Genomic DNA, 18,210 nt, shown 5'->3' with positions numbered 1-18,210 from the left:
TGTAGATTAGAGATGTTTGGAGGGGTAGAGAGTAAAGGAATAAAAAAGAGCTTTGTAGGGATGTGGGAAAGGGCACAATACAAAATAAAGTTTCTGGATACGTAAAACGTAACATAACAGTAAGGAATACTCTTAATACATGAAGTAGTTTTGGGATGCATTGGGAGGGATTACTCTCCCCTCCCCCCAGGGCCCGATTAACCAGGCGTGGCCCTGAAGACCCACCAGGTTTGGGGGGATCTTGGTCCCCTGGACTAGGTGTTCAGCCCAGGGGCCCTGTGGCTAGCTGTCCTGCCAAGAGCCCCCAACATACCAGTCAAAGACCCAGAAATCCTGGCATGTGGAGTGTTCTGAGCCCAGCTGCGCCTCTGTAGTTTTGGGATGCATAGGGAGGGATTTCTCCCCCCTCCCCCCAGGGCCCGATTAACCAGGCATGGCCCTGAAGACCCAACAGGTTTGGGGGGATCTTGGTCCCCTAAACTAGGTGTTCAGCCCAGGGGCCCTGTGGCTAGCTGTCCTGCCCAGAGCTATTTTATCCTTTAGTGAGATACTGCCTGTGCTTTCTAAACCCAAGTGGGGTTGCTGGGAACAACTGGAGTATGCCTGTTTTGGTTCTCAGATCTGCACCCTCACCCTTTGTTTTTTGACTACCCCCAACCTGTTTGTTTTGGGGTAGCACTCATGGCCCAAAGCTACTTGGCTTCTTTCTCCCTTTGTAAGAAAAAAAGCCAAACAAAAGCTTTTAAATTCATATATATATATTGTTTTTTGGGTCACACCTGGCTCTATGCTCAGAAGTTGCTCCTGGCTCCTGGCAGGCTCAGGGGACCATATGGAATGCCGGGATTCGAACCACTGAACTTCTGCATGAGAGGCAAATGCCTTACCTCCATGCTATCTCTCTGGCCGGTAAATTCATATTTTCTTTGCGAGCACCTCTATTGCTAGATGGTAATTTCTAGCGAGAGGATTAGTTCATTTTTTTAGGTTTTAATGGTAATTGGAATTGTGAAAATTTTCATTTGGGGGGGGTCCTACCCTGTGACCTCAGGGGTTCCTCCTGGCTCTGTGCTCAGAAATCTGTCCTGGGTTGGGGGACCATATGGGATGCGGAAATCGAGCCAACCACCTTAGTCAACAACATGGGTCTACTGTTTGGAAGGCAAACGTCCTACTGGAGAACCAATGCTTTTTGTTTCTTTGTTTTGTTTTTGTTTTTGTTTTTGGGCCACAGCACCAGCAGACGGATTAAGGAGGAGGATGAAAAACAGGCGGAGGCAGAGGTGGTGACTCCCGTGTCCGAGGTGGCCACGGAGGTGTCATCAACAGTCCCATGGCCCCAAAGTTCGAAGCTCTACCCTAGCCCCCGCCGGTTGAGGACCAAGAAGGAACAGGCCACGGCCTATGTCCAACGATCCTCCCCCCATGAGGAAGGATGGTGAGTGACCATTGTTTGTGCCCAGTGAAACCCCAAAACAAACAAAGCCTGAGTCTACCCCAGGGGAGAAAGAAACAGAGCCCAGGCGGGAGGCCATGGGTACATTAGCCCCTGACTTGGTCCTAAGGGGATGTGTGTGGTGACAGGCGATTGTCCTGGAGGATTTGGGGGAGTTGGCCGAGTGTACCCAAGGGCCCCAGCCGCCCCTAACCCGGTCCCCCAATTCAGGCTACGTAGGATTGTGTTAGATGTCAAAATGGGCCTTTGGGGAAAGGGTCAAAGACAAGCTGTAAGCTGTAAGCTCCGGGGAGCAACTTGTGTTGTCCTGGCTGGACTGCGGGGGTTTTACAAGGCCAGGTCAAGAGCACTCCCCTGAGTGTGAAGCAAAAGAGTTGGGTCGCAGGGTGGCCACAGGTGCCTTAATGCAAACAGAAAATTCTGTATCTAATTTTAATATACGTTTGCACAATTCTGGGGAAATATACTTTGGAGTTTGGAAGTCCTCAGTTATCCAGGTGTGTGTGCCCAACTGTCTGCCTCTTCTATCGCTGTAACCCATCCTCACCTGAACTGATCCCATCTAAATGAATGATCAGAACTTCCCACACCTGGGATGGGGGGGTTTAAAAGACAGAGAGTTGGAAGGCAGGGAAAGCCTGGAGATGGAGATGGAGGAAAACGGTGGACGTCCGCGCCGCCATGGGTAAGCCTGCAGGAAGAGCTGGAAAGGAGATAGGGCGTGTGTAGGCCATGTGGGGAGACCTGAGTGCTGGGGACTGAGGTGGTCTGGCTGTGTCCTGGAAATGCCTCGACTGCTCTGTGCTTCTCTTCCCTCACTCTGCCAACTTCGGTGTGGGCTCTCTGCCAGACCATAGGGGCTTTGGGACGGGCTGGGCCCAGAGTGGCCTTCCCTCTGTTCTGCACACTAACACGGGGAAACATGGTTTCTGTTAGGCAGAGGGGCCGTCTGGGATGCGGGGTTCCCACGGGATTCCTTAGTCAGCCACCTGGGTCGGCTGAGCGATAGTCTTTCTGATTTTGGGTTTTGGGCCGCTGCTCCCGCAGTGACAGGCGCCACCAGGAGCAGGACTGCTGGAGATTAATGATGGCAGCGAGCTGTGAAATAGAGGCCTATTTCGACCAGCGGGTGGCTGCGGTCCCATACAATACGGAGGAGATGGTGAAATCTCAAGCACTGGCCATCGCTGAAGCGGCGATAATGGCTTCAAGATTCGCCACAAGGAGGGCTGACCATGGCTTCAGACATCAGCGTCGGCACGGGCGGGAGGCGGCAGGACTGCCCAGAGACCGTTCCCCTTTGAGGCCCGAGGCCCCGCAGAGGGCCCAAGGGGGTAAGCAGTCATTTGCTTTTGGGCCACTCGCGGCGCGCTCAGGGGTTCCCCCTGGTCCCTCACAGGTCACCCCTGTCTGCTGCGGCGGGGGAGGGGAAGGTCCCTATGGAATGTCGGATTCGAACACCATCCTTCTGCATGCAAGGCAAATGCCTTACCGCCAGGCTTTCTCTCCAGACCCGCACAACAATTTCATAGGAGAGAAAGCCCCTTGGGTCTGGTAAAGTTTCTTTGCTTACTTGACTAGATTGTGTTCCTTGCAGGGCATCGCGGCAGGGGACGAGGGCGAGGGAGAGGCCGTGGAAGGGGCGCCTTGGCCCCAGCGCCCCCCTTGGAGCCCGCGCCCCCTTTGGACCCCGCTCCCCCCTTGGACCCCGCATCAGCCCGAGACTCGCCTGCAGCCTAGAGCTTGAGCCCGCCAGCCCCCTGCACCAACAGGGTAAGTAGCGGCCATTCCCTATTGGGCCACGCCCTGCAACCCTCAGGGGATCCTCCGGATCTCTGCAAACAAATCGCCCCTGGCCTCCTGGGGGGGAACCTATGGGATGCTGGGACTCGAACACCGTCCTTCTGCATGCAAGGCAAACGCCTTCCACCTGCTCTCCCTGGTTTTCCGAGGACAACTTTTTTTTTTTTTGGTTTTTGTGCCACACCCGGCACTGCTCAGGGGTTCCTCCTGGCTGTCTGCTCAGAAATAGCTCCTGGCAGGCATGGGGGACCCTATGGGACACTGGGATTCAAACCAAACACTTTTGGTCCTGGATTGGCTGCTTGCAGGGCAAACACCGCTGTGCTATCTCTCCAGGCCCCAAGAACAATTTTCAATAGGAGAAAAGCCCCTTGGGTCTGGCAAGTCGTGACTAGCTTGTGCTGCATGCTCCAGCTGGGTTTAACTCGAGGCATTTTGGATCCCACAGTGATCCATCCCTGCACTGGGAAGCACCCCCTAAGCACTGCCAGGTGTGATAAATCAAAAAGATCAGGGGCCCCAGAGAGAGCACAGCGGGAGGACATTTGCCTCACAAGAAGCTTCCTGAGCACTGGGCTAGGAGTTAAGCTGTAAACACAGCTGACTGTGTTTTCAAAACCAATAACTCAGTGATTGTTTTTACCTCTTAGGATGATGAAGATGATGAAGTGAGTGCCGAAGAAAAAGAGCCAAGTAGTGATGACAGTGACGATGCCTGATTAGACCACACACACACACACACACACACTCACACACAAACATACACACCCACGAACACAACATGGAGGCCTCCTAGTACCTACCCTTGGGATGGTGAAGGTGATGAGGCAAATGCCAGAGAAGAGAAACCAAGTAGGGATGACAGCGACAACTCTTGATTTAATAGACACTCTCTCTCTCACTCAGTCTCACTCACACACTCTCTTACTGTCACTCAGTCCTCCCAGTCCCTTTCAGTGCCAGTTCATAGTCGGTGTCCTTGTGTTCGCCGCTACTAGCTGTCCTTCTCTTTTCAAAGGAAGCATCTTATTTTGGTGTTAGTGAGGGTTTGTATTAAATCATGTGAAGTGCTGCGTACTTCTTCCTTTCTTAGGAGAAATGACTTATACTGTTTTTATCGTGGGGTATCATTTTGATTTAAGTGAATGTCTTAGGTCATAGTGAGATGCAATTGACCCTGGCCCAGATTCCAGTTTGGCTTTCCCTCAGTCACCCATGACCAGTCAGCATTCTGGACCTGCAAGCAAATTGCTAGTTTTGAAATTCTGCTTTCTTTATAAAATTTCTAAAATTTAGATTTGTGCCGTACTAGTTTCACAAATAAATCATTTGAAGCTCTAGCTATTTCTTGTTGTTTTATTTTTCCCTCCAAATTGCCTCATTATTCCAGTTTTAAATGACATTGATTTGTGATTTATGCAAAGAAATTGAGAGACTGGTGCTCATACATAAGTTCTGCTATGAAACGTCTATTTAGGGCCAGAGAAATAGCATGGAGGTAAGGCGTTTGCCTTGCATGCAGAAGGTTGGTGATTCAAATCCCGGCATCTCATATGGTCCCTGAGCCTGCCAGGAGCAATTTCTGAGCATAGAGCCAGGAATGACTCCTGAGTGCTGCTGGGTGTGACCCAAAAACCAAAAAAAAAAAAGGGGTGTCGGCTTTTAAAATTATTATTGGGGGACGAGAGTTATAGTACAGTGGATAGTGTGTTCGCCTTGCACACAGCCAACACAGGTTTGATCCCCAGTTTCCAGTATGGACCTCTGTGTACCACCAGGAGTGCAAGCAAGAAGTAAACCCGAACAGTGCTGGTTTAGCCCAGAAACAAAAAAATTATATCGGGCCAGAGCAATAAACAGGTATGGCACTTGCCTCGCATGGGCCTGACCTGGATTTGATCCCAGGCATGCCATATGGTCCCAGATGCCATCGGGAGTAAGCGTGGACCACCCTCCCACACACAAACAACTCTCAATTTTTTTTGTTTGGGGGTCCATGCCCTTTTGTTTTGGGGCTATTCCTGCTTCTCATCAGTTGTGGGAGTGTGTTGTTTTTGGAGGTGCCAAGGGGCCATTAGTACTAGGGATCAAAACTCGGGTCTGGACAATACATACTGCACTTGGTTTGCATGCAGCCAGTCCAGTTCCAAGCTCTGGTGCCAAAGCTCACTGCCAGGTATGCATGACTGACAAACAAAGGTTTTTCCAGAGGTCGAGTTTAATAGGGAAAAGACAAAGTAGAGAATCCACGAGTCTTACAGCCAACCCCTTGGCAGAGAGAGGGAGAGGAGTGAGAGAGAGAGAAGGGGAGAGAGGGAAGGAGGGAGGAGGGGGAGAGGGAGAGGGAGAGAGAGGGAGAAGAGAAGGGGGAGGGAGAGAGGAGGAGAGAGAGTTGAGGATAAGACAAAGTGGGGGTGGGGGCAGTCAGAGAGGACCAGAGGAAAGGGAAAGGCAGAAAGAACAACAGGGCAGCCAACCATTTTTCCAGTACTCTGGCAGCCAGCTTTCAGGAGTTTTAGGGGTTACTCCTGGCTCTGAACTCAGAATCCCTCCAGGCTCGGGGGACCATCAGCAGGTGTGTCCCAAAAACCAAAAAAGAAAAAAGAAAAACTGGCAGGACAGAATAGTGATTCCAAACAGCTTCTGAGATTCCCTGGTTGGTGCTTGATAAAGCAACGTGGCTAGACTAAGATAATAGTCCCAGGACTCAGAGTGAATAGCACAGTTGGAGGGAGGTAAGGAAGAAAGGATGGGAGGAGGGAGAGAGGGAGGAGCATGGAATCAAGGAAGAAAAGGAAGGAGGGAGAAAGGAAAATCAGGCCAGGGTTGTACATAAAATGCCAGTCCTGAATTTCAACTAACTGTGGATAAGGGGGCGCCGGATAAGAGGTGGCTCACTGACCCCAAGGTTCTGCTCTTGAAGTTCCCACCCACCTCTAGAGGACAAAGCCTCAGCTGTCTAAGTTCTAGTGGCCCTCAGTAGGGGACCTCTGTTTCTCTGGCCAACACTGCATCCAAGGCCCCACCGCTTGCAGACTGGGGGGAGGACAGCTGGAAGGACCTTCCCCTTGCATGTCCCTAGCCTGGATTGATTCCTGACACCCCAGATAGTCTCCCAAGCACCAAGCCGGGCAATGTGTAATTCCCCAAAATGAAAACGTGACGAACACGTTTGATCCCCAGCACTGATTTTTGGGGTTTTTTGGGGTCACACCCTGCATTGCTCAGGGATTACTCTTAGCTCTCCACTCAGAAATGGTTCTCACAGGCTCAGGGGACCATATGGGTGCCGAGGTTCCAACCACCATCCTTTTGCATGCAAGACAAATGCCCTACCTCCATCCTATCTCTCCAGCCCCTATTTACTCATTTTAATAGTCACACTGGTCCCAAAGAAATGTACCCTTTTGCAGACAGGTCCTGGGGAAGTGGTCAAAATAATAAAAATAAAAATTTTTAAGGCACTTGTAGTTATTCAGAGCTGAATTTGAGACATGCAGTGTTCCAGCATCGATCATATCACTCAGTGTGAACTTTCAACACTGTTCGCAGGTTCCATTCCATACCTCACTATTGGTTGTATATTTCTTTTTTTTTTGGTGGGGGGTTTGGGGTCAAACCCTGCAGCGCTCAAGGTTTACTCCCGGCTCTAGGCTCAGAAATCACTCCTGGTGGGCTCAGGGGGCTATATGGGATGCTGGGGTTCAATGCATTCAAGGCAACTGCTTTACGTCCATGTTATCTCTGGCCCTGGTTGTATATTTCAAAATGACATACTTAGTAAAATCATATTTGATTTCTTGAATTTATCCTTTTTTATACTTTTTTAAATGGGAACTGGAGGGGCCTTTTCAGCTGGTGCTAAAGCAGAGGTGTTGTGGTCGTACTTGGAGACTATGAGGTGACAGGGATCAAGTCAGGTCCCTGTGCATGGCAGGACTGCAATCCAGCCTGTCAGCTACTTCTCACCCGTATTTTCAGTTTTCTCAGTTTCAAATTAGAAAAACAAAGCCAAGGGCCAGAAAGATAGTACAGCAGTAGTAGGGCCTTTGTCTTGAAGGCAGCCACCCAGGATGGAACTGGGTTTGATTCCCTGCATCCCATCTGGTCGGCAGAGCCTGCCAGAAGCGAATTCTTGAGTGCAGAGTCAGGGTAACCCCTGAGTGTGTGAGAAAATAACAAATAAAAAAGAAAAACAAAAACAAAGCCTCAATCAGTCTATTCATGACTAGAGAAACTTAAATACAGTAATCAAGTGGTTTAAATGTAGTTCCCACCTAGGGTGATTTTTGCCCTCCAGGAAAAAGCAATATTCTGACCTTGGAGTTCTTTTCTTTTCTTTTTCTCTCTTTTTTGGGGGGGGTCACACCCGGCAGTGCTCTGGGGTTACTTCTGGCTCCACGCTCAGAAATTGCCCCTGGCAGGCTCAGGAGATCATATGGAATGCAGGATTCAAACCATGGTCCTTCTGCATGAAAGGCAAATGCCTTACCTCCATGCTATCTCTCCAGCCCCAAGGTATTTTCTTTTTCTTTTGTTTTTGGATTTTGGGTCACACCCAGCAGCGGTTAGGGATTACTACTGGCTCCATGCTCAGAAATCGCCCTGGCAGGCACAGGGGACCATAGGGGATGCCAGGATTCAAACCACCGTCATTCTGCGTGAAAGGGAAACGCCTTACCTCCATGCTATCTCTCCAGCCCCGATATTTTCTTATTGGTTTTTTTTGTTTGTTTGTTTGTTTGTTTTTCGATTTTTGGGCCACACCCGGTGACGCTCAGAGGTTACTCCTGGCTATGCGCTCAGAAGTCGCTCCTGGCTTGGGGGACCATATGGGATCAAACCGGGTTCCGTCCAAGGCTAGCACAGATAAGGCAGGCACCTTACCTCCAGTGCCACCGCCCAGACCCTATTTTCATATTGTTTATGGACATTACTGGTATGTGATAAACAGAGGACCCATTAAGTCTTCTATAACACTTTACTTTTTTTGGTAGATCTTCCAATCTCTCCATTGCCTTGTGCATTTTTATTTGGTTTTGGTTTTGTGCCACACCTGGCAGTGCTCAGGGCTTACTCCTGGCAGAGCTCAGAGGACCATCTGTGGTGCCAGAGATTGAACCTAGTCTATACCCAAGGAAAGCTGCTTAACTCCTGTATTATCTCTCCAGTTCTACTCACTGTCTTTTTTGTTTGTTTGTTTGTTTGTTTTGGGGCTACAATTTGGGCAGCACACAGAGATTACTCCTGACTCAGAAATCCTTTAATTCTATTCATAACTCTTCATAGTTAATTGCTTAACTCCTGTATTATCTCTCCAGTTCTACTCACTGTCTTTTTTGTTTGTTTGTTTGTTTTGGGGCTACACTTTGGGTAGCATACAGAGATTACGCCTGACTCAGAAATCCTTTAATTCTATTCATAACTCTTCATAGTTGTTTTATTTTGTTTATTTTTTTGTTTGGGGACCACACCAGAGTGGTTAATCCTGGTTCTGCACTCAGAAATTTCTCCTGGTGGGGTTCTGGGAACTATATGAGGCTCTGGGGATTGAACTCAGGTCAATTGCATGTAAGGCAAGTGCCCTATCTGCCATGCTATCGTTTCTTTCTCCAGCCTCACTTTAAAAAAATTTTAGGGGCCGGGCTGTGGCGTTAGAGTTAAGGTGCCTGCCTTGCCTGCGCTAGCCTTGGATGGATCGCGGTTTGATCCCCCGGTGTCCCATATGGTCCCCCTAGCCAGGAGCGACTTCTGAGCGCATAGCCAGGAGTAACCCCTGAGCGTCACCGGGTGTGGCCCAAAAACCAAAAAAACATTCTTAATTTTATATATTTTTTGTTTTTTTGGGTGACACCCGGTGATGCTCAGGGATTACTCCAGACTAAGCAGTCAGATATGGCTTCTGGCTTGGGGAACCATATGGGAAGCTGTGGATCAAACCAAGATCAGTTGTGGGTCAGTCGCATGCAAGACAAACACCGTACCGCTGCCTATGGCTCTGGCCCCTAAAGAGATTGTAGTTCTTACTTTTGCTTTTTATTACGTCATTCCCCTGAGGAGACAGTTCTACAATAATCAGTCCCTTTCATTGACTCTTTGCCAAAATATATGTGCTGCAGTAGAAAGATGGGAATCCATGCATTTAGTAAGTGAAGTTTGAGTGCCTTGATTTTCTCACTGGGGCAGTTGCAGGCACTCCGAAGGCCTATGCTGGGCCCTGACTTGGGCCTCCTCACTGCTCTGGCACTCTCATTCCCAGCTACCATGCGGTTTACTGCTAACAGACAAAACACAGTCCTTTGGTTTGGACTAATAGGAACCATCTTACCTGAAAATATTCAGGAGACTCGCTTTCACCAGGGTATCATGGAGTCAAGGACTAACTCAGATATTTAAAAAAGCTGAGCCAGGGGCCAGGAAGGTGGCGCTAGAGGTAAGGTGTCTGCCTTGCAAGTGCTAGCATAGGTGAGACCGTGGTCGATCCCCTGGCATCCTATATGGAAGGTGGCGCTAGAGGTAAGGTGTCTGCCTTGCAAGTGCTAGCATAGGTGAGACCGCGGTCGATCCCCTGGCATCCTATATGGTCCCCCCAAGCCAGGGGTGATTTCTGAGCGCATAGCCAGGAGTAACCCCTGAGCATCAAATGGGTGTGGCTCACAAACCAAATAATAATAATAATAATAATAATAATAATAATAAAATAAAAAATCTGAGCCTCTAGTCTCAAAAGAGTTAAGACTCTGGCATACCATTCCTGCCCCCAGAACACCCCATGGGCTCAGTCTGGAAATAAACTCCAACCAAAATCTTCTGCTTAGCATCTTTCTTATCTCATCTGCTTCTTTTACCCATTTACAGCTTTCTCCCACCTTTACCATTCCTCCAGTATAAGGATGATTTCATTCCTGCTCTGAGAATCCAACTAAGAGAATGATGAAAATTACATTTTTGTTGGTTTTTAGGTCACATTTAGGCTATGCTCAGTGTTCAGGAGACTATTATGAGCTGCTTAGAGTCAAATTGGGGTTGGTCTCGTGCAAATTAAGTAAATGCCTTAACTTTTTCACCTGAACACTCTGCTTTTGACTTCTTAATATCACTTTTTTTTCAGGGGCTCCACACCTGGTGATGCTCAGGTGTTATTCCTGGGGCTTTATTCCTGGCTCTGCACTCAGAAATCACTTCTGGCAGGCCCAGAGAACCACATGGAATGTTGGGGATCAAACTTGGGTTGGCCACATGCAACGCAAACACCCTACCTGCTTGGTATTTTTTTTTACTTTTCTTACATATCAATACATTTTTTTCTTATATGTTCATGGTACAATCCTGAAAAAAAGCTATTAAACTACAAGAAGACAGCTGGATTTTATCTAGAAGAAAAAAATGCTACCAAAAAAGTCTTTCTCATGGGGCCGGAGAGATAGCATTGAGGTAAGGCTTTTGCCTCACATGCAGAAGGTAGGTGGTTCGAATCCCAGCATCCCATATGGTCCCTTGAGCCTGCCATGAGGGATTTCTGAGCGTAGATCCAGGAGTAATCCCTGAATGATGTCAGGTGTGACCCCCCCCAAAAAAACATAAAAAAATAAGTCTTTTTTTCTTTCTAGCAGCCCAGGGGTTGATGGTGGGATATATAGGTTGTAGAAAAGGAACTGGGATGGAAGGAGGACATATTTGGTGATGGGTATTTCCCTGATTCAATGCTAATATGTACCTAAAATAGTACTGTGAAAGATATGTAAGCCATTATGAAAAAAATTTGTGTTTTAATCAGCTTTCTTTGACGTACATGTATTATAATATTAATTATATCATATGTTATGTTACTATGTTTTGTTAGTTTACCCCATTATGTTAATCAATTTTATCTCTTGAATAAAAATTTTTTTTGGTTTTTGGGCCACACCTGGCAGTGCTCAGGGGTTACTCCTGGCTGTCTGCTCAGAAATAGCTCCTGGCAGGCACGGGGGACCATATGGGACACCGGGATTCGAACCAACCACCTTTGGTCCTGGATCTGCTGCTTGCAAGGCAAATGCTGCTGTGCTATCTCTCCAAGCTCTTGAATAAATTCTTACAATAAAAAATTAAAGAAAATAATTACACTGAGAACTGAGAACTATCATAACAAAATGTGATAGAATGAGGGAAGTAGAAAGCCTGTCTAGAGTACAGGCTGGTGTGAGGTGGGGAGGAGGGACACTTGGGATATAGGTGATAGGAATGTTGAACTGGTGAAGGTTTTTTTATAGATATAAAAATGTCAAAAAAAATATAAGGCCTCCCAATGCTTACCACAGGCTGTGTTCTTTACACTGACTGTATAGAAAGAGGAGGTACAGTAAATGCACCCAATATACACCTCAGTCCAGGCCCTTTTCATGGTCTGTATTGTAAATGGGAGGACATGGAGAAAGAAAATAAGTCTATCTTATGAGTGGAATTTCCCCCCAAAATCATTCACTTTGGGAACTATACAGAAGAAAATGAGGTTTTATATATAGGAAGATAGTATCTTGGCCATCGACATAATGAGTACTTTGCATATCCATTTTCTAAAATGTGTCATGTTATAGGACATTTCTATGGTTGGCTATAAAATTTTAATATAAGAATTTCTGGGGCCAGTGAGGTGGCACTAGAGGTAAGGTGTCTGCCTTGCAACGCTAGCCAAGGAAGGACCACGGTTTGATCCCCCCACGTCCCATATGGTCCTCCCAAGCCAGGGGCAATTTCTGAGCGCTTAGCCAGAAGTAACCCCTGAGTATCAAATGGGTGTGGCCAAAAAAAAAGAATTTCTAGAGTTGACTTTCACAAATTAAATTTCACATCATTCAAAGACTTAGTGAAGTAGAAAATTTTTCATAACAAATTCACCACAATTAGGAAACACCAAAAAACACTTCAAAAATATATTTGCAAGAGTCTCCAGGTCCTCATTACACTGTAGTATTGTGCTATTTTTATAACTGCAAAAGTATTGTACCAGAACAAAATGATCCACTTTGTTCTCTTATAGGATACATTTTGGGAGAAAATCTGCAAACCATGTTTAAGGCTTCTATCTATAAGATTCAGGTTGAGGACCAGGTAGCAAAAATAGATACTGCAAAAATGCTTCCCCTCTTCCCTGCTTTCAGCCTTACATTCTCCCACTTCCAAACACTTTATATCTTTTTTAATTCTTTCATATGTCACATTTCTCCTCACCAACATAGTATTCTCAGTTGCTTGGAATCTCTCTTTCTACTCTATTAGACTAACCTTAAACATTCAATAGATAGTATCCTCTCTATCCTTCAAAATTCAAATTAAAACTCCATTTTTCAGAAGTCTTTCCTAACCAGAGTTATCACAGACCATTAGTTTTACTCTTTAGCTATGTTTCTGTCTTTGTTAACATAGGTAGCTGTTTCTGTTCCACTGAAAGCATTTGGGACTGTTTTTTAATTTGTTATTTGTTTTGTTTTGTTTTCCCTTGTACAACATATAGGGCAGAACGCTTTCAGAGATATTTTATGAAAACTCTTGCTAAACATATAGTACAGAGTATTCATTGAAATGTGTCTTCATTAAAAAACACAGCCTTCAATTTTTTATCTTTTACAAATGATATTTAAATCATTTCCCTGGAATTGAACTGTCTCAGTTAAGATACAAAGAAAACCCAGGAACCTCTCCTACCTCAGAAGAAAAGCAGAGAATATTGCCTTCCAGAGTTAAAAAAAAAAGAAGACAGCATTTCCTTAGTTGACTAATGAGTCTAGTAGCTGGATGAGAGCTGTCCATGGTTACCAGGGTAGAACCACCATGGATCTTTCTTTGGAATTTACTTGTTTGGGGGAAAAATAAGACAAACTTCTGCAAGTGAAAATTTAAGCCAGTGCACTCTTCATTTCACTTATAACTTAGCTAGAATTCTGAGGCCGTTCCTTTTAAGAGTGAGTGCACTCAAAGAGAAACATATATGGGACCGGGCGGTGGCGCTAGAGGTAAGGTGCCTGCCTTACCTGTACTAGCCTTGGACGGACCGCAGTTCGATCCCTCGGCGTCCCATATGGTCCCCCAAGCCAGGAGAGACTTCTGAGCGCATAGCCAGGAATAACCTCTGAGCGTCACCGGGTATGGCCCAAAAACAAAACCAAAAAAAAAAAAAAGAGAGAAACATAGAGAATGAACTAAAAGGTGCCATTTTCAAAGATTTCGCTACATATCGTGTCCAGTGGGAACCTCAAAGCTGTTTAAGCAGATTTTAAACGGTGCAGCTAAGTACTCTTGGAATCCTTCCATAAAGCTTTTCTCTGACTGGGCTACTCATTCAGATATATAAAGCAGTTTTTTAGTCTCCTCAGTATTTTCTCAGAGAGAATAAGGCCATTATATTCCTTTTGCTTCCTTACCATTGCGATAAATTTTTACCTTTAAATGATTTTCCCACTATACAAGCAGAATAAAAGAAAAAGGAGGAGAAGGTTTTCGAAAAATGCTGAGAAGAATCAAACATGTTTATGTGGGGCAAGCAGGAAGAAAAGAATACTTAGTTTATCTTTAAGAGTGATTGCCCTGATGAAATGAAGGTTCCCATAGTTTCTTTTGAATCGACTGCACTTGAGAATGAATAACAATTGTTCTTGTCAAAGAGAAGCAATATTTTTCTTTCACACACAGCTAGTAAGAGGGATGAAGAGCAGGAGGGAGAGGTTAAACGAGAGGGAAGGGGGAGAGAAAAAAATGAGAGAGAAAGAAGAGAGACCTTAGCTTAAGACTAGGAAGGACTTGGATTTTCCCTAAGTGGATCCTTCCCGATATATGTAACTGATAATCAGGAGACATCATGACTGCCCTGATTTCTGGAAGTCTGGATCTTGTAGGCTAAAAGTAAGTGAGTTTAATCCTAAAAGCTGGGCGGTACCTTGAGCTCCTGTTAGTGAAGAGCTCCATCTCCTGTTCTCTATTAGTATGTTTTCAAAACAATTTCCACCAGCGAGGCACACCAGAGCAAAGGAGTACATTTTAACCAGTCTAAGACCTTGTGTTATGTCGATTTTTTTCTTCACTGAGTGTATTCCAAATTGCAACGACGTTGCTTGTATTGCGATGGATACTGCGAGCTCCGGATATAAAGTTTACATGTTTAGCTCATGGTAAAGAAAAAAAGTTGCTACCAATTTTAGAGAGTTTCTTCAAATAATGTTACCTTTTCACTTAGAAAATTCAAATTTGTACCTGAGGAAAAGCAATAAGAAAACAATTGTTCTAATTCTGTAATATAAATTACCAAGAAAACTAAATAAATACAAAATAACTATATAAATACACACCCAGTTCTAGTTGGTAAAGAAATTTCTGCTTTCTAAATTGAAATATGTTTATTTTGTTAGAATCTGAATGATGTGCTGTGCGGCTTGGGTGAGAGTTTGCTCCCTTGTGTGGCTTGGGGGAGGCTGTGTTTCCTGTGCGGCTTGGGTGAGAGTTTGCGCCCTTGTGCGGCCTGGAGGAGACTGTGTCTCCTGTGCGGCTTGGGGGAGAGTTTGCGCCCTTGTGCGGCTTGGGGGAGACTGTGTCTCCTGTGCGGCTTGGGGGAGAGTTTCCTCCCTTGTGCGGCCTGGGGGAGACTGTGTCTCCTGTGCGGCTTGGGGGAGAGTTTGCGCCCTTGTGTGGCCTGGGGGAGACTGTGTCTCCTGTGCGGCTTGGGGGAGAGTTTGCTCCCTTGTGCGGCCTGGGGGAGACTGTGTCTACTGTGTGGCTTGGGGGAGAGTTTGCTCCCTTGTGCGGCTTGGGGGAGACTGTGTTTCCTGTGCGGCTTGGGTGAGAGTTTGCTCCCTTGTGCGGCCTGGGGGAGACTTTGTTTCCTGTGCGGCTTGGGTGAGACTTTGTTTCCTTGTCGTCAGGACCGCCCCCCCCCAGTGAGTCCCTTCCCCCGGGTGGGCGCCTGGAAAGGCAAGTTGAGCAACCCGAATAGTCAGGGGAGATAGGGCCAGCCATCTGGACTCTCAGGTGACCTAGAGCAGTCCAGCCCCTTGGGCCCTGGAGCGAACCAGGGACTCCCCAAGGGCGAGGGCAGAGCCTCAAGGGTTGTAATGAGGGAACTCCTTCGAGGGAGGCTTGGAGGGGGCGGAGCTCCATTGACTCCCAGAGAAAGGAGGGGGGATTGAGAGCTAGGCTCAACAACGCCAGCAACCATTGTGGCCAGGAGTGGAACTGCACCGCTGACAGAAATAAGGAGTAGAAAAGCTACAATACCCACTGCAGGAAGGCTGAACTCTTGGTAGCAAAGGGGAGGAGAAAGGGCTAGGTTCAACAAGCTCACCCAACAGCCCCCTCTAGAAACACCTTCAGGAAGAGGACCAAAGCAGGCCGAAATTAGAAGCCACAGCACTCCAAAACACACCATTAAATACAAAGAATTATGCGTAAATCAAGGAGATCCCTAATAACTGGAGACAACATGACAAACCCTATCAAGTTTCCAAGTCCACCAAAACGCACAGATCCATGGGAAGAAGACCTAAAAGCGGTCATGAGAAAGGAAATGCAAGAATTACTAAAACAAATTAAAGAAACCCTAGCAACCGAGTATAAGAAAACCATGGATGAACGAATCAGCCAAATTAAAGAAGAAATGTCAAAGAATATGAGAGATTCCATACAAAAAGAAGTGAAGGACTTAAAAGACAAAGTAACAAGCCTTATGAGCAGAAACACAGAGTTGGAGAAGCACATCGAAGAACTCGAAGGAAAACTACAATCAAAAGATCAAGAAACCAACAAAGAAATAAAAGGCAAAGCACTGGAAGGAAAAATCCAATATCTAATGAACAAAGACAAAAGAAACAATCTAAGAATTGTGGGTATACCAGAAGGGGAGGAAATAGGGAAGGGGGAAGAACAGGTAGTCAGGGAGATAATAACAGAGAACTTCCCCACACTCTGGAAAGACACTTCAGGACAAATTCAGGAAGTCAAGAGAGTCCCTAATAAAATAGACCCTAATAAACCCACACCAAGACACATAATGATCCAAATGGCAAAAATCAAAGAGAAAGAGGAACTCCTGAAAGCAATAAGGGAGAAAAAAAACCTCAAGTACAAAGGAAAGGACATAAGAATCAAACCGGATCTTCCATTTGAAATTATTCAAGCAAGAAGACAGTGGAATGACATATTTACACGACTGAATGAAAGAAATTTCCAACCCAGGGTCCAATACCCAGCTAAACTATCATTCATATGGGAGGGCAGACTAAAAACATTCTCAAACATGAACGAACTTGAACTATTTGTGCAGACTAAGCCGATCCTAAGCGACTTACTCAGAGATGAATTACACAATCCAAACCTCCGATTGTAACAACAATCACTCCACACAATACAACTGCACAACAGTCCTCTCTATCAATAATTTCCCTAAATGTGAACGGACTAAACTCTCCTTTTAAAAGACACATAGTAGAGAACTGGGTTAGGAAAAATAAACCGGACTTCTGCTGTCTGCAAGAAACACACCTACAGTTACAGGATAAGCACAGGCTTAGAATAAAAGGATGGGGGCCGGGCGGTGGCGCTGGAGGTAAGGTGCCTTCCTTACCTGCGCTAGCCTAGGAGACGGACCGCGGTTCGATCCCCCGGCGGCCCATATGGTCCCCCAAGCCAGGAGCGACTTCTGAGCGCATAGCCAGGAGTAACCCCTGAGCGTCACCGGGTGTGGCCCAAAAAACAAACAAAAAAAAAAAGAATAAAAGGATGGACAGTAATTATTCAGGCCAATGGAAAACAAAAAAGAGCTGGGACAGCCATTCTTATATCAGACCAAATTGTATTCAACCTCAAGAAAGTGATCAGAGACAAAGAGGGACACTACTTACTAATCAGGGGAACATTAGATCAAGAAACACTAATCCTGGTCAATATCTATGCACCTAATGTAGAGTCAGCAAAATATGTGAGGCAACTACTGGCAAACCTGGAGAAACAAATGAAGGGAAATGTGATAATAGTAGGGGACCTCAATACTTCACTATCACCACTGGACAGATCCACCAAACAGAAAAATAGCAAAGAAATAAGAGCTCTAAATGAAAAATTAGAAGATTTAGGGCTAATAGATTTATATAGAGCCCTCCATCCCCAGAAAGCAGAATACACATTCTTCTCAAACCCACAAGGAACCTTCTCCAGAATAGACCATGTATTAGGATACAAAGCCAACCTATATAAAACCACAAAGATAAGGACCATAAGAAGTACTCTTTCAGATCACAATGCAACAGAGGTTAAAATTGATGTCAAGAAGAAGCAATGGAGAAAAACTAGTACATGGAGATTAAACAACATGCTGCTCAACAACAGCTGGATCAAAGAACAACTCAAGGAAGAAATAAAAAGATTCCTTGAGACAAATGACAATGAAGAGACAACATGTCAAAATTTATGGGACACAGCAAAAGCAGTAATTAGGGGAAAGTCATAGCAGTACAGGCCTATGTCAAGAAACAGGAAAATAACAAAACCAACAGTTTAAAAGATCACCTCAAAGAATTGGAACAACAGCAACAGAGAAATCCAACCACAAGCAGAAGGCAAGAAATAATAAAAACCAGAGCAGAAATAAACAACATCGAAACCAAGAAAACAATACAAAAAATCAATGAGATCAAGAGTTGGTTTTTCGAAAAAATAAACAAGATAGACAAACCATTGGCAAAACTCACCAAGAAAGAGGGAAAACACCCTAATCAGTAGGATCACAAATGAAAGGGGAGAGATTACAACAGAACCCCAAGAAATACAACATATCATGAGATCATACTATGAACAACTATACTCAACTAGGCTAGAGAACCCAGTAGAAATCGACAGATTCTTAGACAAACACCCTCTTCCAAGACTGGAAAAGGAAGATCTAGAAAGCCTAAATAGACCAATCACCTCAGAGGAAATTGAAGATG

At 45.6% G+C, this 18,210-nt stretch overlaps 1 protein-coding gene and 1 non-coding gene across 2 annotated transcripts in view; both read left to right on the top strand.

The window, feature by feature from the left end:
* The window catches only part of FANCD2 (FA complementation group D2), a 1,230,368-nt gene that overhangs the window by 887,109 nt on the left and 325,049 nt on the right, over positions 1–18,210 (top strand). The gene's annotated exons all lie outside the window — the stretch shown is intronic.
* On the top strand, positions 11,541–11,673 carry LOC125998449 (small nucleolar RNA SNORA51). The gene has a single exon (XR_007492017.1). It is a non-coding gene; the product is annotated as a small nucleolar RNA SNORA51 (small nucleolar RNA).

Source organism: Suncus etruscus, chromosome 20 (assembly GCF_024139225.1).
Source record: "Suncus etruscus isolate mSunEtr1 chromosome 20, mSunEtr1.pri.cur, whole genome shotgun sequence".
Lineage (NCBI taxonomy): Eukaryota > Metazoa > Chordata > Mammalia > Eulipotyphla > Soricidae > Suncus > Suncus etruscus.
Note: the sequence above shows the minus strand (reverse complement) of the source record. Positions and strands in the feature narration are given on the sequence as shown.